General features: G+C 43.9%; 1 protein-coding gene across 1 annotated transcript in view; it reads left to right on the top strand.

Annotated features, from left to right (window-relative positions):
• Nucleotides 1-13,884, top strand: part of scarf2 (scavenger receptor class F, member 2) — a 103,224-nt gene that overhangs the window by 15,203 nt on the left and 74,137 nt on the right. The window lies entirely within an intron of this gene.

Genomic DNA, 13,884 nt, shown 5'->3' on the forward strand with positions numbered 1-13,884 from the left:
TTCTTGATGAGATGGAGCTCACAGGGCTTGTGGAGCTGATGGCGAAGAATCCCATGTCCGTTGATAGACTAAAGCTCTAGGCTCCATCAATAAGCCTAGCTGAATGGTATCACCTTAACGTTGCCAACTTAATGTGTTCATTTCATGTGGGCATCACTGGCAAGGCCAGCATTTAACTTCCAAACATAATTCCCCTTCAGTTGACTTCTTAAGTGGTTTCAGTCTTGCGAGGAAAGTATTCCCATAATGCTTTTGGGTGGGGAGTGCTCAGATTCAGATCCAACAAGGATGAAAGAATGGCAATATACTTCCAGTTCAGGAAACAGTGAGACTTGAATAGGAAAATTACTGGAGGCAGTGTGCCTATACCCCTCTATTTCCAGATACAGAGGTTGCAGGTTTGGAAGGTGCTCGTGTTGAAGCTTTAGCGAATAGCACTTGCAGACTGTTTATTTATTTATTGAGATACAGTGCAGAGAAGGCCCTTCAGGCCCTTTGAGCCACGCCACCCAGCAACCCCCAATTTAATCTTCCCATATCTCAGACTGTGGGAGGAAACCGGAGCACCCAGAGGAAACCCACACAGTGACGGGGAGAACTTACAAACTCCTTGTAGGCAGTGGCGGGAATTGAACCAGGGTCGCTGGCACTGCAAAGTATTGTGCTAACCACTATGCTACTATGCCACAGCAGCCACGCGCCACCACTGATGCGGAGAATGACGGCTATGTTACTGCCTGGACATTCCTCGTTTGGGATGTTGTCGATCTTCTTGGGCTTTGTTGGAGCTGTGCTCAGTCCAGCCAGTGGGGAGCTGTTAATATGCTCCAGGCTTGGGCTTTGCAAATGTTTTCAAAGCTCCACAAGATAGATGAGTCACTCGCTGTTAGACGCATGGACTCAGCCCACTGGAGGAGTCTGGGTGTCTGGTTCAGACAAGCCTAGGGTCAATGGTGGTCCCCATGATTCTGGTGGAAGAATGTTTAATGATGTCAACTCAGTTCCAATCTAGGTAGTGGATTAACAAGTTAGTTCAAGTCTCCAATAATCACAAGCATTGTTTTAGTACCAAGTTAAACCAATGAGACCCACTTCGCAGGCACTGCACCCTTGGAAGATAAGGGGTTAATTAGCTTGCGTGTGTCCTTCTTCTTCTCCTGTAAGGATCCTGTGTGCTAAGAATAGCATTAGAGGAAGCATATCTTAGGCTGTCATTTCGATGTGGTCTGAATAACATGGTTGTTCGCATTCAGATCGTTGTGTTTGAACACAGTAATGGACAGTGACAGCACATGACACTCATGAGTTACATCAAGGGATGGACAGGCAAAAGTACTAAAGAACTTATTGGAACTTCTCAGATTAAAGACAGATTGAAGACCATGATTGCCCAGGTCATATGGCATGATGATGATGAATGGATGAAACTCAACGGCCAACAGTTAGGCTGACCTGCAACTCCTCTCCTCCAGACAAATCCGTCACCTGTGAGAGAAGTGTTTCAAACGCTGACTATGCCAAGATGTACACTTGGCAATTAAGATGAAAAGTATTGTCTAACAGGGCTGGAATTTGAAGTGAATAAAAGCTGAACAAGATATAGTGCCTCCCTATCCTGTGTGAATACTGTGCTATGAAGCTGAAGGAAGACATCACCTCAGTAAGCGTCATTATCATCATCATGATCACTACGTGCTAAGTCGTATGATATGGGCGATCACGATCTTCCATCTATCCTTGACCATGATTGTTCTTGCCAAATTATTCTATAGAAGTAGTTTGCCATCGCCTTCTTCTGGGCAGTGTCTTTACAAGACGGGTGACCCCAGTCATTATCAATACTCTTCAGAGATTGTCTACCTGGCGTCAGTGGTTGCAAAACCAAGACTGGTGATATTCACCAGCTGCTCATACGACCATCCACCACCTGCTCCCATGGATTCACATGGCTCTGATCGGGGGCTAAGCAGGTGCTACACCTTGCCAAGGGTGACCTTTAGGCGAGTGGAGGGAAGGAGCGCCTTACACCTCCTTTGGTGGAGACGTGGAGACGTATCACTATCTTGCCCCCCCTCCCCCCCCCCCCGGATCCATAACAGTAGTATTCCCTTAATACCACAATGGGAGAACCTGCATAGATCGCCCATCCAGCTGATGAACAGCTATGGGAATGTCTGAGGTCAAAGAAGGACAAATTATATCAAGGAATGCAAGAAGTCTTAAGCAGGCCAGGCAGCATCTATGGAGGGAGGAACAGAGTTTACATTCCAGATTGGTAACTTTTTGTTAGAACCTGAAATATTAATTGTGTTTCTTTACAGTTACCTCCAGCTTCTGCCTACAGCTTTTTGCCTTTCCATTTGCTCGGGCTTATACCTTCTTCCTTCATTGGGGCTGAAAGTTTGTTCCACCCCAGATCAGGATTCTGATTGACTGCATTTAACAGGATATGGGATGAGGTACAGAGGGAATTTAGCTAGGATAGAGTCATAGAGTCACAGAAAAGTACATCACAGAAACAGGCCCTTTGGCCCATCTAGTCTGTGCCAATCCATTTAAATTGTCTGGTCCCATTGACCTGCACCCGGACCACAGCCCCCCATATCACACCCATCTATGTACCTGTCCAAACTTCCATTAAACATTGAAATCCAGCTCATGTGCACCACTCATGCTGACAGCTTGTTCCACACTCTCACTACCCTCTGAGTGAAGAAGTTTCCCCTCATGTTCCCCTGAAATGTTTCACCTTTCACCCTTAACCCATGACCTCTAGTTGTAGTCCCACCCATCCCCAGTGGACAAAACCTGCTCTATTTATACTGCACATAATTTATATGCCTGTATCAAAACTACCCTCAATCTTCTATATTCCAAAGAATAAAGTCCTAATTTATTCAATCTTTCCTAATATCTTCAGCCCTCCAGTCCTGACAACATTCTTGTAAATTTTCTCTGTACTCTTTCAACCTTACTTACATATTTTCTGTAGGTAGGACATCAAAATTGCACGTAATACTCCAAATTAGTCCTCACAAACATATTATATCACTTCAGCATAACATCCCATTTCCTGTACTCAGTACTTTGATTTATGAAGACCAAAACTAGATAGAAGTGAACTCATTAAGCTAAATCACTGTGTTATTTTGAAAGGGTTTGTAATGGTGATAGAAGTCACTGATTACATAACGCGATTCATAAAGTCAAAAGACAGACATGGTTGAGTAATAACCAACAGTTTTTCCTGCCTCGTACATCCGGCTCAGTTCCCTTTCCACAGCACACAGCTGTTCATTAAATCATTTCTCTGGTTGTAAACTACATTGCCACACCAAGATCCCCTCTCCATGGTCAAATGGTTCTTCTTCTTAATAGACATAGTCTTCCATCATTTGAATCTGTGTGCCCTTATAATATAGGCTGAGCTTAAATTTGGACAAAATATTCCATCTCAAAAGTTGATTACGTGCCAAATGTGAGTGTTCAAAATAATGGTGGGTGATGTGGGAGGGGAGGAGGTAAATTGGTCTTGGAGTAGATTAAAAGGTCAGCTCAACTGCGTGGGCCAAGGCTGCCTGTGCTCTGCGGTACTGTTCTATGTTCCATGTGCTAATATTAGAAATCTGAAGTCAATAAAACAATAACTGTTGGATTTACACAGCAGGTCAATCTGCATTTGACAGAAGCCTGAAACTTTGGCTCTGCTTCTCTCTCCGCTGATGCTGTCCGGTGTTCAATTTGCAGAATTTTCTGAGTTGGTTGCATGTGTCCTGTCTGATGGATAAGTTCACAGCAATCGTGGCGTCAGTGCGAAGCAGTTTCATCGAGGAACTGGGACATAAAGTGGTGGATGAACATGATGCAGGAATGAATTGGGTGAGATAGGCCTTGTTACCAGCCTCCAAGGAAACGTAGTGTTGATGTGAAGCCCGTGTCGGAACATTCCAATGCTGGAGCTGAAGTTGTAAATCTTCCTTTCATGATGCTGGAAAGTGCAAAGAAAAAGGACAGAAAGACTTGAATTGATATATTATCCTCAGGGAATTGGGATATCCCAGAATGATTCATTGGCCAAAAGCTTATTGGAATATCACTAACACGAGAAGGTCTGCGGCTGCTGCAAGCTCAAAGCAACACACACAAAATGCTGGAGGAATTCAGCAGGTCAGTCAGCATCCACGGAAATTAAAAAACAGTCGATGTTTTGTGCCGCGATCCTTCTTCAGGACTGCAAAGGAACGGGGGAGACACCAGAATGAAAAGGGGAGGGGGGCAGGGGAAGGAGGATAGCTAGAATGTGATAGGTGAAGCCTTGTGGGTAGGAAAGGTAAAGGTCTGGAGAGGAAGGAATCTGAATGAAGAGAAGAGTGAACCACAGGAGAAAGGGAAAGAGGAACAGACCCAGCAGGGAAGTGATAAGCAGGTGAGAAGAGATCAAAGGTCAGAATAGGGATAGGAGAAGTAGGGAGGGGGAGGGAATTTTTTTTAGATTGGAAGGAGGAATCAATATTCCTGCCATCTATTTGCAGGGTACCGTGACAGAACATAAGGTGTTGTTCCTCCTCCCTGAGGGTGGCCTCATCGTGGCATAAGAGGAGGCCGTGGACCAACATGTCAGAGTGGGAATGGGAATTAACAGGGTTGGCCACCGGGAAGTTCTGCTTTTGGCAGATAAAGTGGGGGCGCTCTGCGAAGCGGTACCCCAACTTATGACGGGTCTCACCGATGTAGAGGAGGCTGTATTGGAAGCTCCGGACATAGTAGCCAATCCTAGCAGATTCGCCGGTGAGGTGTTACCTCACCTAGAAGGACTGTTCGGGGCCCTGAATGGAGGTAAAAGGTATATCACTGAAGTGATATAAAAGTCTTCAAAAATTGCAACAGCTTTATTTGTGGTCACTTTAGCAAACAAGGTGATATGTGAGGTGATATAATAACTGTAATTAAATATTGACCAGTTAGTCCAGTTCAGTGATACTGGTTGAGGGATAAATATCGACTAGTACACTGGATTGAACATCCCTTAATTTGGTTGAATTTGGTTCTGGGAGGTCTGTTCCAAACAGGGGAACAGGCCTACAGTTTAATGGCTCAGCTGAAAGACATCACCTTCTATTAAATAAACATTCCCAAAGTACTTTATTGTCGGCTGGTGGTGTAGTGGCATCAGCATTGGACCTTGAAGCAAATGGTCCCAGGTTCGAATTCTGGCTGGCTCCTTGCAGGTGTCCATCCGTGCAGGGTTAAGCATCAAGCAAGCAACTCGGCCTGGTTAGAAACAGACAAAATGCTAAAGAAACAGCAAGGTTGCTACCCAATATGCCACAAGACATGGAGAGGAATAACAGCAACATAATGTCTCGTTGTGAGTACCAGTATGGATTACTTGCTTGGCTCTAAGGTGAGCTCATCAGAAGTATTTAAACTGGAGGGATATACAATTTTGAAAAATTAGAAGATTGGGTGCTGTGGGGATCTAGCAGAGAAAAGGTACTGTAGGTCAGTCATGATTGAATGGTGGGGCAAGTTTGAGGGGTCGAGATGACCCCCTTGCAGCTCTTATTTTCTTGCTGGTCACCAGTCTGAGGCTGTAACCCTTAAACATCTGGCCTCATGGCACAGCACTGCAGAGTGAGGCACAGTTGACACTAAAATGAATGCTTGGGTAGAGCCTGTGAAAGGAAATTTAATGGAGAGAATTACCCACCTGACATTCTTCCTTGAAGCCAGAAGTAAGGTATACACATACTCAAGTACCTAAAAAAAAAGATAAACTGCCTTTCTTGCTCCGGATTACAGCATCCTACAATCTCGTGCTTCAACTGAGAAAATATGCATTGTTCGGTTCTGATAAAGGCCCTTCGATCTGTTTCTCTTTCCCACAGATACAACCTGACCTACTAAGTATTTCCAATATCTTCTTTTTTTATTTAAGATTTCCAAAGTCTGTATTTTTGATTTCCATACCTTTGGTTACCTAGGTTACCTAGGCAGGGGAATACCGTTATTGTTTCCCTGTGCACTAACTTCAAATAAATGCAAGCGGATTCAGTGAAAGGAACTTGATTTCTTGGGCTGACGTATACATAATAATGTCAATTCCTAGTTGTGGTTCACAGTGACAGAACATTATTCACTTTCACTTAGTCCCATTTTTTTTTGTAGGTTTATTGGTGTGGTGGAGCTCAGAGGCCTCATTAACTCTCTGATATAAGAATCACACTTGGGCACTATGAGGAGCCTTGTTGTAAATAAGTTTGCAGATTCTTCTGGGATTTTGAGTGAGGTTATAAGTAATTTACTAGAATATGAGTCTGGTTTACAGTGAGTGTTTCATTGTTGAATTGGTGTACTATTAAGATATGAATTCTGACGGCTGGTTGTTGGCTACCCTATATATCACAATAACACATGCAAATATTTTAAAAGGTTGAATAAGTAACAAAGGTAAGCTTATTGGATCTTGGATTAGAAGCATTGCATACAAAAGCAAAAAGGTTCTTTTAACTCCCTTTGAAATACAGATCTATATACATGTATTTCTTGTACATACTCAAGCGATGTAGACGTGGTTGGATGTCGGGCCAGCACAGAAAGAGTTGCCAGCATGTTCCGGGATCACAGTTTCTTGCGGGCTAGAGGCACGAGCGACGGTGACCCCCCTAGGTACGCAAATTGGTGAGAGTGGAGTTCGAGGTCAAGTGTGCAGATCCCTTCATCGATGAATCTGGAGTTCGAGTCCTCGTCCAGAGTGCTTCATATATCATCGGTGGCGAGTGCTGGGTCGACACCAAAGGTCAAAGCCCGAATGTCATTCAGAAGTCCAGATCGAAGCCCGAGTGCCAGTCTGAAGTCCTGCTGAGGCTCCCTGGCAGAGCTCCAAATGTGCAAATTTATGTGAGTCCGCTGGGGAAGTCAAAGGCCTGTACTCTGTGATCCCTGAGTCCACCGGAGGCTGGAGCCGAAGACAGGATCAGAGGCAATGCATGCTCATGGGTGGGTGTGTAGATGATGTAGTGGGAAACGAGGCTTGTTTTGTTGTTGTTGATTCGTCGTTTGGTATGTTATGGTCTGTTCTGTATGATCTGCGTTCTGCCAAGTGAGTATGCCAGCGAAATGTATGGTGACACTTGCAGGCTAGACCTGAGTGCATCCTTGAGTGTATTGGCTGTTAATAAAAATGACTCATTCCACTAGAATAACACACATACAAGATGCTGGGGGAGCTCAGCAGGTCAGGAAATGAATAACCAGTCGACATTTCGGCCGAAACCTTTCAACAGACCACATTTCACTACATGTTTCAATGTCCATGTGTTAAATATATCTGAATCTAAATCTGAAGTACAAAAGACAAACTATAGCCAGAGTTAGGGTAACAGGACACCATGTTGGAGAAAGTTTGTAACAGCATAGAAAAGATTTATTAAATCGGTTCCAGGATGGGGTGACTTCAGTTATTTCTGGTGTCGAATCTGAGATTGTCTACTTCACAGCAGATAAGTTTCAGAAGTGATTGGAGCGAGGTTTTTACAATCATGGGGGTCTGAATCGGGGGTTTACAACCTTTTTTATGCCATGGACAAATACCATTAAACAAGGCATCTGTCGACTCCAAGTTGGGAACCCCTGGTCTAAATAACCTAGGCAAAAAAGATAACCTGTTTTCAATGATGGAAAAATTCAGGCAGTAAGCATTTGTGATCTAGGATTCGCTAACTTAAAGATAATGAAAACAGATTCAATCATTGCTTTCGAAGGGGTATGTTCTATAGTTACTTGAAAGAAAAAGTATTGCTCGCACACAGAATCAGAAGCAGGTTTAATATCACCGGCATCTGTCACGAAATTTGTTAACTTTGCAGCAGTAGTACATTACAATACATGATAAATGGAAAAGAAACTGAATTACAGTAAGTTTACTGTATATATGTATATTAAATAGTTTAATTAGTGCAAAAAGTGTGGGCACGTGGCCAAGTGGTTAAAGCATTGGACTAGCGACCTGAAGGTGGTGAGTTCGAGCCCCAGCTGAGGGAATGTGTTGTGTCCTTGAGCAAGGCACTTAATCACACATTAGTCTGCGACGACACTGGTGCCAAGCTGTATGGGTCCTAATGCCCTTCCCCTGGACAACATCGGTGGCGTGGAGAGGGGAGACTTGCAGCATGGGCAACTGCTGGTCTTCCATACAACCTTGCCCAGGCCTGCGCCCTGGAGACTGAAGACTTTCCAGGCGCAGATCCATGGTCTCGCAAGACTAACGGATGCCTTAATAAGTTCAAAAACAGAAAAAAAATAGTGAGGTAGTGTTCATGGGTTCAATGTTCGTTCAGAAATTGGATGGCAGAGGAGAAGAAGTTGTTCTTGAATCATTGAGGCTTCTGTACCATCTCCCTAATGGTAACAGTGAGAAGAGGGCAGGTCCTGAGTGGTGGGGGTCCTTAATGATGGACGCTGCCTTTCTGAGGCGCCGCTCCTTGAAGACGTCCTGGACTGCGGAGGCTAGTGCCCATGATGGAGCTGACTAATTTTACAACTTTACAGGGAATGAGCTGGAGGATGGAGCTGTGTACACTGGACTGAATAGCTTCAGCAGGCAGAATGTGGCTTCAGTTTTTTAAAAAGCCTTGCTTTTTAGGGTTGTATAGATTTCCCAGTTTCAATGAATGTAAAATGCTTTAAAAATGTACGTGCATAAAACCATTTTGCAGAAGATGGACTTGCTACAATAAAACAGTGCTGTAGCTAGTAGATCTGCTGCCCCACAGCTTCAGTGCGCTGAGCTCAATCCTGACCTGTGATACAGTTTGTGTGGAGTTTGCACGTTTCCCCTTGCTCTGTATGTTTGCTCTTTTTCTTTGAACCAGAGTTAAGTCATGTCCCGTTAGAGGCTGATTTTCAGATATTAGATTAGATGGACTTCTGGTGAGATGGTGGCACACTTGACTGCAACTGATTCAATAAGGTTAGCCAGTGAGTTGCTCATTGTTGGAGAAACTGAAGGAGCTGTTCTTGGTGCGGATTGTGCAGCTGCCTGCATCGGAGAGGTGTTGGATAAGCTGGCGCGTGAAGGAAGTGAGCAGTCTGAAAGTGAGAGATTGCCATAGCCGCTTTTCTTGTGTTCATTAGACTCTTTGGGGCATTATTAATGTGGAATGCTGTAAGTCCGATTCACTGACTTGTTGGTGAGTGGCGGGGGAGCTACGTGACCTTGGTGATAGCGAGGACTAGGCCTCAAGCCGTGGTGTCACATGTTTATAGCCACCCAGGAGAGAGGCATCCGAGGCGGTGTGACGTGGCATCCAAGTTGGAGTTAGTGCTGCCCCCTGTGTTCGCTCAGCTGAAGACAAGCCATCTTGTGTTCAACTGCAGTATGCTGTAACATTCACGGACTCAGGTTCTTGGACTATGCAGTTTTTTGTTTGTATGACTGCATTTTCTTGATATCTTATATGAGCTTGTTATCTTAGATGTGCCTTGTGCTGTGTGTGACTATTGATATTGTGTTTTGCACCTTAGTTCCGGAGTAAGGCTGTTCCGTTTGGCTGTATTCATGAATGCTTGAATGACAATTGAGCTTGAATTTGAGATTAGATTACATTATCGTCATATTCATCAGAGTACAGTGAAATTTCTTGTTTCCATGAATCTCACAGAATGAACAGTACACCTAGTAATAATGAAAACTAACAGTAAATACTGTCAAGATATTAAAGGCATCAATCAGTTCCACTGCACAACAATTTTTTTTCGGTGGTGTTGATGTATCAGAATTTTTTTGTTTATGAAAGTCCACTTGAAGCTGAACACAAATATAATTTCGGACTACTTGTATCACGTAGGAATTTGGAGAAACAAGAAATGAACTTTTATTGAATATAATGCATTTAGTTGCATAAAGGTGCTGACACTTTGCAATAGTTCAACTAAGCTAAAATGTTTTGTTGATGATTTTCATTTATACTCATTGTCTGAGATTCTTGCTTAAGTGTCTGACAATAATCAGCCGGCACTGATGGATTCCAGTTGCCTTGATACCATTTCTCCATGACGGAAATGTCCTGGTGAAACCTTTAACCATGTTTGTCACTGTTCTTTAGTGACGTGTTGCACTTCATGGTTTTGTATACTTGAACCATGTTGTCAACCAGCTGCACGTAATTTGGTGCTCTGTAGATGGCAAGAAAATTTTCAACAACATCCTTGAATGCCTTCCATGCGATTTTCTCCAGTTCCACTAGAAGTTCTTTGAAATACCTGTCATTGATAACCTATTCGATTTGTGGACCAACAAAAATGCCTTCCTTAATCTTGGCGTCAGTTATTTTGACTTGAATTATGAATTAAAATAACAAACATAGGTGATTTGCAAAAAAAATGGTGTGGGATGGGGAAATTTCAAGATGATTTTCATGATCAGCAGACCAAAATCCATAAGATACACCCAAAAGTATCCAGGAAGCAAAATCATTGTTGTGAAGTGTATGTGGTCACTGTAGGAAAAGGTTCAACTATTATTTGGCTGATGAAGAGGGGATGAACACGGGGCCAAATGGCCTTATTCTGTTTCATTTCCTTAGGTTAAAACTGCATGTGGAATATCTACTCAAAAGAATTTTAATGCATTATGGAGATTTACAGTAGCTGAGTAATTCAAAGGATCAGTGAACAATGAGTATGTTCCAGTGTTGAGATGTTCACCATAACGCTCAGTTAAAGTGTCATTTTCCCAAGATGTGCCAATTGTTAAAGATCCCCTCCGAGGTGTTGAGCAGGATCATATAACGTACTAACAAGGGGTGAGCCACTGATACCTGTCAGAGCTGGAACAGCACGTAAAGGCATTGAGCCACAGGGTGAAAGGAAGAGAAATTTAGTATTGTACAAACCTTTGGTACTGGGGTGGAGGTATGTCTCTATCAAAGGAGGTATATAGTTCTCCTTCCCTCCGCTAACCTGCAGGCCACCCTTGGGCAATGTGTAGCACCTGCTTAGTGCCCCGATCAGGGTCACGTGAAGCCATAGGAGCCGATGATGGATGGTCCTATGAGCGGCTGGTGCATATCACAAGTCCTGGTTATGTGACCACTGATGCCAGGCAGGCAATCTCTGAAGGGTATTGATAATGGCTGGGGTCATCCATCTTGTAAAGACACTGCCCAGAAGAAGGCAGTGGCTAACCACTTCTGAAGAAATATTTGCAAAGAACAATCATGGTCATAGAAAGACCATGATTGCCCACGTCATATGACAGATCAGCATGGTGGAGACAATGGAGAGATGAGTTCTTAAACCCAGTGCGTACCTGGTCACTTAATCGTAACCATTTCGACAATTGGATCACAGCTGGGCTCACTGCTGGTGAGCAATGGTAGGCAATATAAACATTCAAAGATCCATTTTATTATCAAAGTATGTATACAGAATGCAACTCTGAGATTCCCCTTCCCCAGATTGCCAGGAAATACAGAAAAAAACAAGTGGGTCATTGAAAGAAAAGACATCAACCCACCCCAACCCACACACACAAAAAAAAACGTGCAAACTCCAAACACCCCAACCCATCCCCTGCACAAAACTAACAGATAGCCCACTCGGAAATTAGCAGCTAGAGCATCGAACCCCAAACCCCCAACATGTGAACGTACAAGGCAGGACTCCTGGTTTAATGATTCTCACAGGCCCCGGACAGAAAGTGCAGTCGCGTGGATGTTACAATTAGGGATTTGGCCCAATGGTCATGACCTTCATGGTGATAGAGGCCTGCTGGCATTGAGGAAAATATTACCGGGGTAGAATTATTCAGGAGAAGAGTGGGGAAATTGAGAAACAAGCAACAAAACTATATTCTTCTGATTTGAACTACAGTGCCTCATGTAAAACCAGATTCTAAGGATTCAAAGTACATTCATTATCAAAGTATGTATGAATCATACAGCCTTGACTTGATTCGTCAGCTTGCTGGCAGCCACAAAAAAAAAGAAACCCAAAAGAACCCAATTTTAAAAACAAAAGACCAACACCCGATACGCGGAGAAGGAGGGGGAAAAAAAATCACAAATCATGCAAAGAGAAAAAGCTAGCAGCAGCATTCTAAGCTAAATGGAGTTCATAGGAATCCTGGAGCGGTCTGAGTAGGCCCATAGTCTTGTTCTCAGTTCGGCCTATTGCGGGGCAGATCTCTGTGAAGCTTGCAGACATGAAGCACGTGGCTGCTGGAACAATCTCACAGCCTCAGTGCCACGGAGAGAGGAATGAACATCCCTGAACAACGAACAGAATCAGCATGACCCTCGGCTTCGGTACCGACACCCTGCCTTTCCAGCAGGGTTTAGTAGATTGTAAGTACTGTTTGCAAGTACAAGACTAAAGTGATCTTGCAGAAAAGTTTGACAGTGTTCCTGGGGCTGAGAGATTGGGAGCAGGCAGAGGCCAGACACGTGACGCGGCTGCAAACACTTTAAAGCAAAAACGTGTGGAACTCTTCAAATCAGATCCCAGCACAAGGCAGAGGAAAAATGTAAAACAATCTGGAAAACAGTCTAGACAACAGGAAGATCTGATCAAAACATGCAGGCAGCAACAGTTTGTGGGAAGGCATGCAGAATATTAATGCAATGAGGCCAAGTTTTCAGTGGGGCTTATGAAATGCCCCTTGGCCTCACCCCTTAGCCCTCTCCCGTCATTCCTGTCTAAAGCATTTAGGGCAATGACAGGGCAGTTCACCAGAATGAATGTTTGTTTACATGGCATTTGATTTTAATCCCCACACAGAAACATTAGGTCAGGGTTCAGCATGAACAAATTTCCAATTCCCATTGGCTAATCTCCCAGGTTGGCATCCTGGAGCATGCATTTGTCATAGATGACCAGTTTTCTTCAATAATTTCTGATGTGCATGTTGAGCAGAAGTCAAAAGGTATAAATGAACTACAGTTAGTTCCTTGGTTTCTATTTTATGAGGAAGGACCCAGGGGATGAACTTGTTTACAGTATCGAATGGAGCTCTGTAAGGCTTAAAGATCTGTGAGGACTGCAGGATGCAAGTTTAAGCAAGGACACGTTTTGAACTGTGAGCCTGGAACTCGATGATGCATGTTTAAATTTCACAAGGCTTAAGGAACCAGAGGCTAAGGTTTTTTTTTTCTCTTTCACAGCGTAGTGTAGAATGTGGAACGGAGTCACAGCTGAAAGCAATTCTTGCTGTACTAACTAAATTTTCCAAATATGAGGACTGGGCAGGAATTATAGCATGAATGTGGGTGGCTCTGAGGAAAATCTGTGGGATAGGCATTGATCTAGAGTGGACCACAAGCAGCCAGGGAGGTTCCGCGTAACCTTAGTCAGGGTGTCTTGTTACTGAGATGGGGCTGGACTCCATAACCACTCTGCCCCCTTCCTGATGTTTATTGGCAATTCCCACCTAACTTTATTGTGAAACAAGCTTCACACTATGGACTATTTGAGGGGGGTGGGGGGTGGGAGTCAAGAAAGAGGTCCACTATCACCATCTCCAAGTCCCTGTTGGGAACAATAGCAAGGAATAGTGACAGCAAAGTATTTATCATCTCAGAGGTGCGAATGCTGTCAGCGTTTTTGGTTGCGATCCCTTTTCTTGCTCCTGTTGATGCACGGCTTGCAGTTGGTCCTTGTGGGGCTCCTGCAGCTGCTGGACGGTGGGCAGCTGCCGCTGTGACTGTTAATTCTGATTTGCATTCCCATTCGGACACGTTGGTCCATGGCCTCCACTTGTGTCAAATGAGGTCACCCTCGGGGTGAAGGAACCATCCGGGTAGCCTCTAACCTGATGGCATGAATATCGATTTCCCCTTTATGTTTAAAAAAAAGAATTGAATTGCATTCCCTCCCCCTTTCCCC

Source organism: Mobula hypostoma, chromosome 27 (genome assembly GCF_963921235.1).
Source record: "Mobula hypostoma chromosome 27, sMobHyp1.1, whole genome shotgun sequence".
Lineage (NCBI taxonomy): Eukaryota > Metazoa > Chordata > Chondrichthyes > Myliobatiformes > Myliobatidae > Mobula > Mobula hypostoma.